The following is a 15,245-nucleotide window of genomic DNA, read 5'->3' as shown; positions in this document are numbered from 1 at the left end:
CAAGATTTCGGTCAAGAGGCCTCGTATTCTCGGTCTAAAAATTAGTTTTCGATCCAAAAGGCACGTTTTTTATCAAATAACCTCGTTTTCGGTCTTAAAGCTTCGTATTCGGTCAAAAAACCACGTATTCGGTCAAATACCCTCGTTTATGGTCTTGAAGCTTCATTCTCGGTATAGAAGCCTTATTCTCGGTCAAGGTTATTCTTTGGACAAAAAGTTTGACTTTAAAGGTTTCAAGTCAAAGGGCATTTTTCTTGGCTTCACAATCAGATTTATTTTTTGGTAAATTATTCTTTTTGGTGAATGATGAGTTCTTCAATCACCAAGGTAAGTGAAACCTCATGTTCTCAATCCTATGAAGACAAAATAAATAAATACCATGAACATAATGAGTTATTAATTAGAGAAATTGAGGACCTCAAATATGAAGGATATACTCTGAGAAAGGCCCAAAATCCCTTAAAAGAAAAATTAGAGGCCCAAACCAAAGACCTAAAAAGAATTAAGGAGGAATATAGCATTAAATGTGAACACTACGATTATGCTAAAGAGGAAATTGCCAAATTAACTGTCGAACTTGACGCATTGAAAGGTAAATATAAAGATGTTGAATTTAACTTTAAGTGATGCAACGTGTCAAGTGAGGTAGTTGTGTCCATGACAGAAAAACAGTTAAAATTTAAAGATAATCAGAATATGGGTCTAGGGTATCACAGTGTTCCACCTCCCTTCAAGGATAACTATACCCCGCCCCCTGAAATCAATGAGGTAGAGACACCTGCTCAGTATGGCCAGCTCCTTGTACCAGCTTCAGTTAAGACTGAACAATCCAGCCCCACTGAGAGTATTGAGGTGAGCGATACTAATGCTTCTACATCATGTGCAGGTAAAGTACTGGAAGATGAGAACAAGTAAAACAGAAATAATTCTAGTTTTGTTAAATATGTTGATTGTCTAATCCATGTCCCTTTGAACTCTGAATCTGTTGCTTCTAATTCTGTTACTTCTAATAAACCTGTTGTTGGTAAATACAAGAAAAATAGACTGCTTGCTGTAAGTGTGCTTGTGGGAACAATCAGAGACAAGGCATGGGCACGCTACCAGGAACAGGCAGAAACAACTTCTACGTGAAGAAACAAATATGTTTCCACTGTGGAACACCTGGACACATTGCGAGAAATTGTCCAAATCGTGCATATGTTCCCTACTATGCATAAGGTTGGCAGAACATGTCTAGAGGGAGATCCTCCAAAAGAAACCCTTCGAGGTCACGTTCACACAATGGTGACTGGAATTATAAGAAGGTCAATAATCAAACTCCCAAGGACAAGAAGGGAATGTCGGACAAGATGCCAAATTCAAGACATGGTTCAGTTAAACAAAGATCGGTTAGGTCGAAGTCATCTCGGCGATCTGTTTCAAGTTCTAAAATGAGTGTTGAGGAATTCATCCAATCAAACAAGAAATGGGTTAAACCAGACTACAGATGGGTACCAAAAGTTCACACTTCTAAATCATCTAATAATTCTAACATTTCTTCATCTTCAGTTTCTGATAAACCCTAGAAGCAACAGATACAGAGTTCAAAGAGACATTGATTAGACAATCAACAAAATTAACAAAACTAGAATTATTTTTGTTTTCCTTATTCTCATCTTCCACTACTTTAACTGCACATGAAGTAGAAGCATTAGTATCACTCACCTCAATACTCTCAGTTGGGTCGGATTGTTCAGTCTTAACTGAAGTTGGTACAGGGGGCTGGCCATACTGAGCAGGTGTCTCTACCTCATTGGTTTCAAGGGGTGGGGTATAGTTATCATTGAAGGGAGGTGGAACACTGTGATACCCTAGACCCTTATTCTGATTATCTTTAAATTTTAACTGTTTTTCTATCATGGACATAACTACCTCATTTGACACGTCAAATTTCTTAAAGTTAAATTCAACATCTTTATATTTAGCTTTCAATGCGTCAAGTTCATCAGTTAATTTGGCAATTTCCGCTTTAGCATAATCGTAGTGTTCCCATTTAATGTTATATTCCTCCTTAATTCTTTTTAGGTCTTTGGTTTGGGCCTCTAATTTTTCTTTTACAGGCTTTTGGGACTTTCTGAGAGTATATCCTTCATATTTGAGGTCCTCAATTTCCCTAATTAATAACTCATTATGTTCATGGTATTTATTTATTTTGTCTTCACAAGATTGAGAACATGACGTTTCACTTACCTTGGTGATTGAAGAACTCATTATTCACCGAAAATAATAATTTACCAAAAAATAAATCTGATTGTGAAGCCAAGAAAAATTCCCTTTGACTTGAAACCTTGAAAGTCAAACTTTTTGTCCAAAGAATAACCTTTACCGAGAACAAGGCTTCTATACCGAGAATGAATCTTCAAGACCAAAAACGAGGGTATTTGACCGAATACGTGGCTTTTTGACCGAATACGAAGCTTTAGGACCGAAAACGAGGTTATTTGATAAAAAACGTGCCTTTTGGATCGAAAACTAAGTTTTAGACTGAGAATACGAGGCCTCTTGACCGAAATCTTGAAAATCCGAGAATACCACCGAGAATACGAGACCGAATACTCTTAATCGACATCTTGAAAACCGAGAAGTGGAGCTGACCGAGATCTCGCACCCAATACGCGGACCGAAAAGTGAACCGAAAACTGAAGGTGCACCGAGAACCTGCGAGGCTGCGGACCGAGAACGAGGTGCAACCGAGAACCTGACCAAGAACACGCGCTGTAACCGAAATCGCTGCTGGCCGCCGAGATCTCCTAGGGTTTGACTGAAGACCGAGGTCTGCCGTCGAGATCTCGCAAATTTTTGACCAAAAACACGAAATTTTTAATTATTTGTTCCCAAATTCGATCAAACTCCCTAAAATAGTGAAGAACACGAAGAATAATGGCAAAAACTTTGTCAAAAATAAATCAAAAACACCAAGAAGCTCCAAGAATAACCGTTAATATTTTGCAATAACCCGATTGATACCAATCCTTAGCTCTGATACCAATTGTAAAACCCAAACTTTTGATGTATCAATCGATTTCACTATGATGGTGCGGAATCCCAATCAAGTGAATGATGCAAAACATGATATGTAACAAGAACACAAGATGAATATTCAATGCACACTATATTCAATGATAGTCTAGTACATAAGATTCGGATTACACTTGGTTTTCTCCCTGTTTCTCTCTAGAACTTGTTCTTGGTTGATGATAATCACACATCAACTCCTTTACACGCCTAATAATAGGCTATATATACCTAGACCTAAATAACAAAGGCCCAGCCCAAAACCCAAAAGCTTAACCGAAATCACATGTGATTTTGGTCCAAACACCACCGATAACATGTTGTTTTCGGTCCTAGACCAATAACTCTAATATCTATGAAAAGAAAAGTATAAACCACAATTTATGACCTAACACATAAAAGTACCTTATTCCTGCCATACTAGATTCTAGAATATCTTTACATCAAATCTCATCAACTCCGGAACAACCATATCTACATCAGAATATAGTGTTCCAAAAAAAAATTATGTTTAAAAATTATAAAAAATGATCATTTTTATTAATTAGCTTGTTCATAGATGTTAGTTTAATTAATATGACTTGTTGTAAGGCAAATTAGCTCAACTCAAAGGATTAACATCCTTTCACCATTAAGGTAAAAATTTCTCTTTATGTTTAAGCTTTGAGCTTTAATGGTGAGATTTTTAGATTGATTAGAATGGTTGGTTTGATCAACCTATAGCTTATGTATGATGCTATTGAAAGTGTCTAGAAGATTTAATCAAGCTTTAGAAGTGATTTCCATGGTGAAGTCAATCCACTGAGAGTTAGGGTTTCAAACCCTAACTAGTGAGGACTATAGTTGATGCATTAGAGATTAGAGTATAATGAATTAGGGATTATGGGATTCTTGATTCATTGGTTGGAGTAGATTTAGAGGTAGAAAATGATAAGATAGAATTATGATCCATAAAGATGTCATTTTGACATAGAGAGGAATTAAGCTTTTAATACGCCAAGACAAGTTCTTAAGAACTTGATTGTGTTGTATAAATAGACCTTGAGAACAGAATATGGATCCAAATGCATCAATGGAAGAATTGAAGAGAAAGGGGTAGTTAGTCTTCACTAACTAGCAATGTGAGTTATAGCTCTAACTCTCACTCTAGATAATGATTATATGTTTTATAATCTATGAATGTATGTATTTATATATGTATGTATGTATGTATGTTAGAAATAGTGGCGGTATGTTAAATTCCTATAACTGATTAGATGAAGGTAATGTATGGTTATATGAGTTATAACCTTATATATGATTATGGATGTATGAGTAGATGCTAAGGATATAAGGTTAAACACCTAATGGATATAGATGAGAAAAGAGTAGGATTATATGCATTATAATCCTATGAAAGAATATGTAAGTATGGTTAGATGATAAGGGTATTATGTTAAATACCTAAGAGATATTAGATGGGGATAGAATATGATTATAAGTGTTATAAACATGAGAATAAGAATGTATGTATGTTTAGACATTAATGGTATTGTGTAGAATACCTACATGTTATTAGATGAAGATAGAGATTAAGTACTTAATGAGTTGAGTACTATATGAAGGGTTTTGAGCATTCTAACACTCATATGGTGTACATGCAACCCTAGACACCTTGGATCTATGTTTTCTCTAATATACATGCAAATTTGATTTTTCCAAGGTTCACATCCTAACTAGCATGTTATGGGGTACTTGTAACATAAAATCTAGTAGAATGACATACCTTTTTCTTATGGTTGATTGCTTGGAGTTTTTAGAGCCTAGCACCAATACTGTGGATGCCTCAAGTGGAATCACAAATCACCACACAACTTGGAAAACTTGAGAAAATAGTAATGCACACTAGAAATCGGCCCACCTTCTCTATCACACACACTAGTGCCAATTCATGTGCCAAAGACCTCTTTATATAGTATGGTAGATTAGGGTTACATCCATGTAAACCCTAATACTCATGACCTTTCATTTCCATAGGATCCATGGGTTAAAAGCTCCATGGACTATCCATGGACTTCCATGCAAGCCTAGCCCATCCTAAATGAACATTGGCCCATTCTATATATAAGAGAGTCCATATCTAATTAGTTTCCTTTTGATCACTAAATTAATTCCAAAGTAATTCTTGATCAATACTAATTAAATCATATGATTTCATATTAATATATTATAACTTATAATATATTAATAAATCATAAATATACTATTCTCAAAAGATTATCCATACAAATTGTTCTGGTGAAGTGCAACCCAAATGGACCATGCCAGGTCGGGTCAAGTACATACCAAATATAGTTATGGACTTAGACACCTTATCCAACAGTCTCCCACTTGGATAAGTCTGATAACTATAGCTGCAAGTATGACTTCAGGAATCGACCAGAAATCGTAGCTCTTAAAACTCTGTTGAACTATGAAGTGCCATTTTAGATAAGTGATCATATAATCCTCTGTTCTCAAGATATCAGCCGGACAAATACATGGAACAACGCCGTACTTATTGTCCAGCAGTTTGTTTCCCGATTTCCGATTTGTTTGACATAGAACTAAATTGAACACATCAATTAGGTTCTGACCGGGCCCGGTACATAGGTCAAAACAAAATCATCGAGGGGCCCAAGTTATTGCTTTTAATCCTCCAAGGACTAAAAGGAACAGATAAACTTCGACTCATATGCTTGTACTAACTACTTGTTGAATCATACACAAGAGCACGTTTTATAACATCAAGTTACTGATGCGTTTTCGTGCAATCAATGTACAACCAACTCATAGTCAATAACTCATATCTCTAGGTTTGAAGAATTATATGATATTACCGCCTCACGATCACTCGAGATAAATTCCATGAAGTGATACAAGTGAGCGTGGGTTTAATCCAATACTTAGAACTTATGAGCACTCATGAATGTTGCAGCAACATTTGCTATGTCTAAACACCTTTGACATCTACAAGCCCAATTCATGACATTCTTGATTCATACCTACTTCCAAAGTATGATTGACTATGGAGGGTTTGAATAAAGTAATGATTCTGGAAGTCAAAACATGCAAAGTTGAAACAATAGTAAACGATTGACATAAGATAGTAACACTTTACTCATAAACAAATAACAACTTTTATTTAATCACCAAATGTCGATTACATTTTACAAGTTTCATAAATAGCTATATACTTATTAAAACTAATATCATCCTTCAGCCCGATGCTCCTCGTATGCTGCAAATGCTTAACCCTAGTCAGTCCCTTCGTGAGGGGATCTGTTGGGTTATCTTCTGACGATACCCTCTTTGCCACGAGGAGTCCTTCTTCTATCTTGTGTATTATGAAGTGATATTTTTTGTCAGTGTGTCTGGATCTGCCATGATCTCTTGGTTCCTTGGCTAAGGCCACCGCACTATTGCTGTCACAGAAAATCTCCATAGGCTCCTTTATAGCTGGAACAACTCCAAGGTCTCCAATGAAGTTCTTCGGCCATATCGCCTCCTTCACCGCTTCACTTGTTGCTTTGTACTCTGATTCGCAAGTTGAATCAGCTATTGTCTCCTGCTTGGAACTTTTCCAAGTAATTGCTCCTCCATTTAGAGTAAAGACCCACCCCGAATGAGAGCGGAAATTATCCTTGTCAGTCCGGAAACTGGTGTCACTATACCCTATCACTCTCAAGTCATCACTCCCACCGAAGTTAAGGACCCAGTCCTTAGTCCTTCGCAGGTACTTGAGAATATTCTTTACCGTAGTCCAATGGGCTTTGCCAGGGTTCCCCTGATATCTGCTGACCATGCTCAAAGCAAAGGCCACATCAGGGCGAGTACAAGTGATAGCATACATGATTGAGCCAACAGTGGAAGCATATGGTAATCGACTCATCTCAGCTATCTCAACCTCTGTACTCGGACTCTAAGTCTTACTCAGTTTGGCATTGTGCTGGATCGGTAAGTCACCTTTCTTGGAATTCGGCATGTTGAACCTCTTCAACACCTTGTCCAAGTAAGTGCTTTGACTAAGTCCAATTAGTCTTTTACTCCTCTCTCTCAATATCCTTATCCCTAGGATATAGGCAGCTTCTCCAGGGTCCTTCATAGCGAAACACTTCCCAAGCCAAGACTTAACCTACTGCAAGGTTGGGATGTCATTTCCTATAAGTAGTATGTCATCCACATACAGTACCAAAAAGCTAACTATACTCCCACTAGCTCTGACATATACACAGGACTCATCCTCGCTTCTCGAAAAACCAAACTCTTTGACTTTCTCATCAAAACAAAGATTCCAACTGCGAGATGCTTGTTTCAATCCATAAATGGATTTCTCAAGCTTACACACTCTATTAGGATACTTTGCACTGACAAAACCCTCTAGCTGACTCATGTAAACATCCTCAACCAACTTTCCATTAAGGAAAGCGGTTTTAACATCCATTTGCCATATTTCATAATCATGAAATGCAGCAATGGCTAGCATAACTCTAATAGACTTAATCTTCGCTACTGGCGAGAAGGTTTCATCATAATTAACTCCCGGAGTTTGAGTAAAGCCCTTCGTGACCAGTCGCGCCTTGTAAGTGTATACCTTCCCATCCATGTCGGTCTTCTTCTTGAAGATCCATTTCCACCCGACTGTCTTACGACCCGATACATTGTCAACCAAGTTCCAAACTTGATTATTATACATGGATTGGATCTCGCTCTCCATAGCCTCTTTCCATTTAGCAGACTCGGGGCATGCTATGGCTTCCCTATAGTTGTTAGGTTCATCCAGATTTACCAGTGTACTATCACTGATAAATGTATCACCTTCCGCAGTAATATGGAAACCATAATAATGCTCAGGTGGATTCCTAACTCTAGTGGAACGTCTCAGAGGTATGGGCTCGTCAGCTGCGTCTCAGAGGTATGGGCTCGTCAGTTGATTCAACAGGAGTTTCCTCCTCAGGTTGATTGCTAGGGTTTGAGGTTCCTTCACCGCTTGACTCTTGAAGCTCTTCAAGGTCAATTTGCCTCTCACTGTTTCCTTGGCTTATGAATTCTCTCTCACGAAAGACTGCTCTCCTCCTCTCCTTGCCACAAAGACCACATTCTCACTGGGTCTATAGAAGAGGTAACCAAAGGATTTATGTGGATAGCCGATGAAAATACATCGCTCACTTCGAGGTTCGAGCGTATCGTAAGTCTCGCGCCTCACAAAAGCCTCGCAATCCAAAATCTTCATGTGGTCTAAATTGGGTACTTTCCCAGTCCACATCTCATGAGGTATTTTGGCAACCTTCTTGGTAGGGACTAGATTGCGCCTCTAAGGCATACCCCCAAAATGAGATTGGTAACGAAGCTCGACTCATCATGGAATGAACCATGTCCAACAAGGTTCGATTGCGCCTCTCAGCCACACAATTCAGCTGTGGTGTCCTGGGAGGTGTCAATTGTGAAACAATTCCACATTCCTTAAGATAGTCAAGGAACTCTGTGCTAAGATACTCACCACCTCGATCGGAACGAAGCATCTTAATGTTCCTACCCATCTGATTCTCCACTTCCTGTTTAAACTCTTTGAACTTTTCAAAGGTTTATGACTTATGCTTGATTAAGTAGATATAACCATATCTACTATAATCATCAGTAAAAGTTACATAGAAGCGGTTAGCATCCCTTGTGGCAGTTTTGAAAGGTCCACATACATCTGTGTGTATGAGATCCAACAAACCCTCACCCCTTGCACAAGTACCAGTGAAGGGTGACTTTGTCATTTTTCCAAGTAAACAAGACTCGCAGCTATCATCCGAATTTAAGTCAAGTGATTCCAAAACTCCAGACTTTTGGAGTTGGCCTATGCGCTTCTTGTTGACATGTCCAAGACGACAATGCCACAAGGATGCCTTATCCAAACTAGTGGAAGAATCAATATGCAACACATTATTTCCTAAGTTATCTACAACATTCACAGCTTCATATTGTCACACCCCAAAACCGGAACGGCGGAAACGTTCGGGGGTGGAGGACGTCATGTTCAGTATCACAACAATGCAAAGTAGTAAACAAGCAACAACATCATCCATTGCATTAATAATATAATTTCATACAAGTGTGTTCTGTCAAGTTATATAGACACCAAAAATATACATCAAAATAAAAGATGAGTCTTGAACGAGCTCCGTCTTCTCCAAAACCTGGCACCGGTACCTGTCTACTGGTGACCTGAGAATACAAGTTATTTTGAAAGAGTTTATCAACTTTAAAGATGGTGTGATCATAAGTATATTAATGTCTGTGTTTGTATGAAAGTGTTTTGTAAGTCTTGTAATGTATAAGTTTTGTTAAAGTTTGTAATTGTTTGAACTCTCCTAGAAAACCCTATGTTTCCTAATAAAAGTAGCCTTCTACCAAGGCATCTAGTATCTATGTGTGTGTGTGTCTCTTGTAAGAGTGTGTATTTTCCCAAATCTAACTATCATTAACCAAAAATATAGTTTTTACATTATTGTTTATTGTGTGAATATCACAAAGTAAATGTAAAGGGAAAATGAAATAGTATTGTAGTGTTGTATTAAGTAACTACTCATGTACTAATTACTTTAAACTATTTGTTATTTAAAGTACCATGTGATCGACCTGTATCCTACTACCGACTCTATAGTAAAACGACGATGTAAGACATCGTAAGAAATGACGTTTGACACCCGTAGACTTGCAAGTCCCACTGTAGCGAGCAGCAAGGTGTAGGATAGTCAATCCAGTATAGATCTATACACAAACTCATGCGCTCCCCAATTAAGGAGATTCTGGATACAAAACGGGTCATGACAGGTAGTGCCATGCCCCCGTTAAGTGACTCACATAACTGTATGTAATGTATATGTATATGTATATGTATGTGCTAGCTGTATTGTGTGTTCTTTCTCTGTCTAGCCTGTATGTTTTGTTTCTCATCACTGTGTATTATGTTTGTTTCTCATCACTATGTGTTATGTTTGTTTCTCATCACTATGTATTATGTTTGTTTCTCATCACTATGTATTATGTTTGTTTCTCATCACTATGTATTATGTTTGTTTCTCATCACTATGTGTTATGTTTGTTTCTCATCACTATGTATTATGTTTCATTGTTCTAGTAATAGTATCTTCCTAAACTATACCTATTATAGTTTACTAGTAATGTTGTTTGTGTATATGAACATGTTTGTATACCTTTGCTACCCAAAGGCATTGAACTAAATGAAAGAAGTAACCTTTTATATCTATACACATATACAGGATATATAACTAGGATTCAAACGACCTTCGGACAAATAACCTTGATACCCTAAGTCCACAACCAAACAAGGAACAGGAAGTAAGGTAGGCTATCAGTCCTAAGTCCTTTCAATCCTACTTATATAACTATATCTACATAGATACACAGAATATAAGTTTAAAAGAGTTTAAGTAACAGTAATTGACCCGTAAAGGAGTTTGATAAAAGCATTTGGTATGAAAAGAGTTTGTAAAACAGTTTCAAGTAAAACAGTTTGGTAACACAGTTTGAAAAGTAAGAATCCACTTGTTTAGTAGCTATTAATCACATGTGATTGATATAATAACTATAATTGTTCAACTTGTATCCCCCCCCCCCATAAAAGCATTTAAAAACATTTAAAAGGTTAATTAAGGGGTATGAACTCACCTGTAGTGAGTGGTTTGGATGAACGGAATGTATAGGATGCTAAGTGTCAAGTGAAGACTTGAGCACACACATGGATCCTATTTAACATATAATAACACATATATGTATCCAATTAGTCATTTAACAACTAATTAACCAAGTTAAGACACCCTAGGACATGGAAAACACTTTGATTCAAGTGCTAGAAGTACCAAGGGTTGCATCTAAGGGTTGTATAGCCACTTAAAGGAGTTTTCGGTCCATATGGTTTTCGGTCCAAGTGGTATTCGGTTTTTAGGGTTTTTGGTCCCTGAGTTTAACACCGAAAACTCATGATTTTTGGTGCATAAGGTGATTTTCAAGGGCTTTCAACAATCAATGAAGTGTTCTAGACTCAATACTAAGTATTAGGAAAGGCTTAAAGTCATTTTGCACCCTTAATAAGGGTTTTCGGTCTAAGGAGATGCACTTAGACCGAGAACACTTTTGTTCTTAAGAAAAGGATGTTTTCAAAGCCCTAAATCGAGTATCCTTACTAGATAACAAGTATAAGAGATAGATACTTACAATATGGAAGCAAAGAAGGGTGTTTTCGGCCCAAAACACTAGTGTGTGTTCTTGGTGTTCTTGGTGAAATGAAGAACACTTGAAGATCTAAGAAAATGGAATGATTTCACGGATGAAATCATGTAAGATCACTAGATAATGGAAGAGATCAACTAAATAGGGTAAGAAACACTTACATTTTAAAGATCTAGAAGGAAAAATCGAATGGTACTTGAGAGGATTTCGGTTCTTGTTCTTGAAAGAGTGAAAAAGTGAAAAATATGGCCAAGTGTCATATATATACTCATGGGGGTTTTCGGTCCAAACACCATTTGGGCCGAAAACTCTTAACTCTTGGAGTTTTTGCGAAAATGATGCACAATGAACCTAGGGCATCCTCTCTCCTGTTGTTCTTTGATGTGCTAAGCTTTAAAACACTTAAACTTACTCCAAAAAGCTTGAAAATTAGCAGAAACAGTTCTGACTTCTATTGAAGTGAATGGTTGTACAAAATAGAAATTTCGGGTTGTCACACATATACACCATTGCAAGGTAATGCTTTAAAATAAAACACATCATTATAAAAAACATTAATAGCACCACATTCATTATCAAATGAAAAGCTATAACCTTGTTTGTACAAGCCATGAAAAGAAAAACTATAACCTTGGTCAATCTATCGACGATGACCCATATGGTATCAAGTCCACCCGTTGTCTTGGGCAACTTGGTTATGAAATCCATAGTGATCCGCTCCCACTTCCATTCCGGTATCTCTGGCTGTTGTAGTAGACCGGAGGGTTTCTGGTATCTGACCTTGACCTTAGCGCAAGTAAGGCATTTACTCACGAAGGTAGCAATCTCTGCTTTCATGTTAGGCCACCAGTATAGCTTTTTAAGATCCAGATACATCTTATCTGAACCCAGGTGGACGGAATAACGAGTGTTGTGCGCCTCGTTCATGACCAAGTCTCTGAAACCACCAAGTTTCGGTGTCCAGATCCGATCCATGAAATAATAAGCTCCGCCACCCTTAACCTCCAAGTTCTTATCCATCCCTCTCAAGGATTCACCTGCCACATTTTTAGGTTTCAAAGCGTCGAGCTGAGCATCCTTAATTTGTGTGGACAAGTGCGAATGGATAGTCATAGTCAATGATTTGACTCTACGACCAGAATATTCTTTCCGACTTAGGGCGTCAGCTACTACGTTGGCTTTACCCGGATGATAACGAATTTCGCATTCGTAATCACTGAGTAGCTCGACCCACCGTCGTTGTCCATGTTGAGCTCTTTCTGGTCGAATATATGTTGTAGGCTTTTGTGGTCTGTAAAGATTGTGCTTTTTGTACCATACAGGTAGTGTCTCCAGATCTTCAGAGCAAACACAACTGCTCCTAGTTCAAGATCGTGGGTAGTGTAGTTGACCTCATGTGTCTTCAGCTGTCTCGAGGCATAGGCGATGACCTTACCTCGCTGCATCAGAACACATCCGAGTCCTTGATTTGACGCATCGCAATAGACAACGAAGTCTTCTATCCCTTCGGGGAGGGATAGTATTGGTGCGGTGCACAAGGCTCGCTTGAGCGTTCGGAACGCTGTCTCCTGCTTCTCTTCCCAGTCAAAGGCCACGCCCTTCTGGGTCAGTGTTGTAAGAGGTTTCGCAATGCGGGAGAAGTTCTGAATGAACCTGCGATAGTAGCCAGCGAGGCCTAGAAATTGACGAATTTATGTAGGCGTCTTCGGTGCTGACCAGCTCTCAATGGCTTTAATTTTGGAAGGGTCCACGTGTATCTCCTCTTCGCTAACCACGTGCCCTAAGAATTTGACTCTTCGGATCCAAAATTCGCACTTTGAGAATTTTGCATAGAGCTTCTCCGAACGTAATGTTTCTAAGACTAGTCGCAGATGTTGACTATGTTCCTCCTTACTACGAGAGTAGATAAGTATGTCATCGATGAAGACGATGACGAACTGATCCAAGTAAGGACGACACACCCTATTCATTAAGTCCATGAATACAGCAGGTGCGTTTGTTAATCCGAACGGCATCACTACGAATTCGTAGTGCCCATAATGAGTTCGAAAGGCTGTCATCGGAACATCCTCCCCTAGCACTCGCATTTGGTGATATCCGGATCTTAAGTCGATTTTGGAAAAGAAATTCGCCCCTTGAAGTTGGTCAAATAAATCGTCAATACGAGGCAAAGGATAACGATTCTTGACGGTCAGTTTGTTGAGCTCCCTGTAGTCGATGCACATACGAAACGATCCGTCTTTCTTCTTGACAAACAAGACTGGAGCTCCCCAGGGTGAGAAGCTTGGTCTTATAAAGCCCTTGCTGAGCAGTTCGTTAAGTTGACAGGACAGTTCTTGCATCTCTACAGGTGCTAGACGATAGGGCGATTTGGCTACGGGGGTATCCCCTGGAACTAAGTCGATTCGGAACTCGACTTGACGTTGCGGAGGTAATCCTGGGAGTTCTTCTGGAAAGATGTCGAGATAATCGCATACTAATGGAATGTTCTGGATGTCTTTCGTTTCTTGGCTCACATCGACCACATGAGCAAGGAATGTGTGACATTCCTTTCATAAGAATTTCTGAGCTTGAATGCCCGAGATGATACGAAGGTTCGTGCCGGGTTTGTCGCCACATACTACTAGAGTTTCGCCAGACGACAGATTAAGGCGTACAACCTTTTTGTAACACATGATGTCGGCACGATGAAGACTCAACCAATCCATGCCGATAATGACGTCGAAACTTTTAATTGAGACCGGCATGAGATCGATTGAAAATGAATGGCTATCTAAAGTTAGGGTACACCCTATGTATATACTTCTGGTGCTCTCTGTCTTTCCATTAGCCATTTCTACAGTGAACGGTTCTTTAAGTGCTCGTGATTTTTGCTTAAGTAAATGAGCAAAGTTTTGGTTCACGAAACTCCTCTCCACTCCACTATCAAACAGAATGCATGCATAAGAGTTATCGAGGAGAAACGTACCAGTGACCACTGTGGGGTCGGTAACCGCGTCCTCGTGGACTATGGCCAGAACTCTTCCCACTCCACCGGCATTCCCTACCTTCGGGCAGTTCCTTTTGTAATGGCCCACCTCGCCACAACCGTAGCAAGTTTGGCTCACACCAGCGCCGGGGACTTGGGTGATTGGCCTCGCCGGAGCTTTGCAGAAACGGGTAGTGTGCCCCTTCCTGTTGCAGTTCAAACACTGCATTTCCCGGCAGGCTCCTACGTGGTGGAAGTTGCACTTGTTGCACTTGGGCAAACTTCCAGCGTACTGCTTTGCCGGAGCAGCAGCGGCAGGTGCTATCGCAGCGTGAACTGCCACAACCTACTGCTTTTTGGCAGCCTTTGTCTTTCTCTTGTCATCCCAAAACTTCCGCTTGGAATCAGCGGTTCTGACGGGTTCTGAGATGGCCAGGGTTGTTGTTGCGGCCGGGGTACGAACCCCATGGTCTATGAGCCGCTGTGCCAATCGCTTGGCACTATCAAATGTAGTAGGATTTGAAGCCAAAACATTTCCCTAGAATGGAGGCACCAGCCCCCATATGTATCTTTCAATCTTCTTCCCCTCTGTATGAACCATGTTGGGACAGAGGGCCACCAGTTCACAGAACCTGGCGGTGTAGGAGACTATGTTGGAGCCCTTCATGGTTAGGCTCCACAGTTCTTCCTCTAGCTTTTGGATTTCGCCCCTCCGGCAGTACTCCTCAACCATTAGCTCTCTCAGAGCTTCCCAGCCCATAACATTTGCCACTATAAGGGATAGTGACTTGACATGGCTATTCCACCATGTTTGGGCTTTTGCCTCGAAGGTGCAAGCAGCAAACTTGACCTTGCTTCCCTCCGAGCATGATCAGATCTCAAAGACCGACTCCGTCTTTTCGAACCATTGCGATAGGGCAATGACTCCGCCAGTCCCCTTAAAGGACAATGGCTTACAGTTTGT

Source organism: Lactuca virosa, chromosome 9 (genome assembly GCF_052849685.1).
Source record: "Lactuca virosa cultivar CGN04683 chromosome 9, Lactuca_virosa_CGN04683_v6, whole genome shotgun sequence".
Lineage (NCBI taxonomy): Eukaryota > Viridiplantae > Streptophyta > Magnoliopsida > Asterales > Asteraceae > Lactuca > Lactuca virosa.
This window is presented reverse-complemented; position numbering follows the sequence as displayed.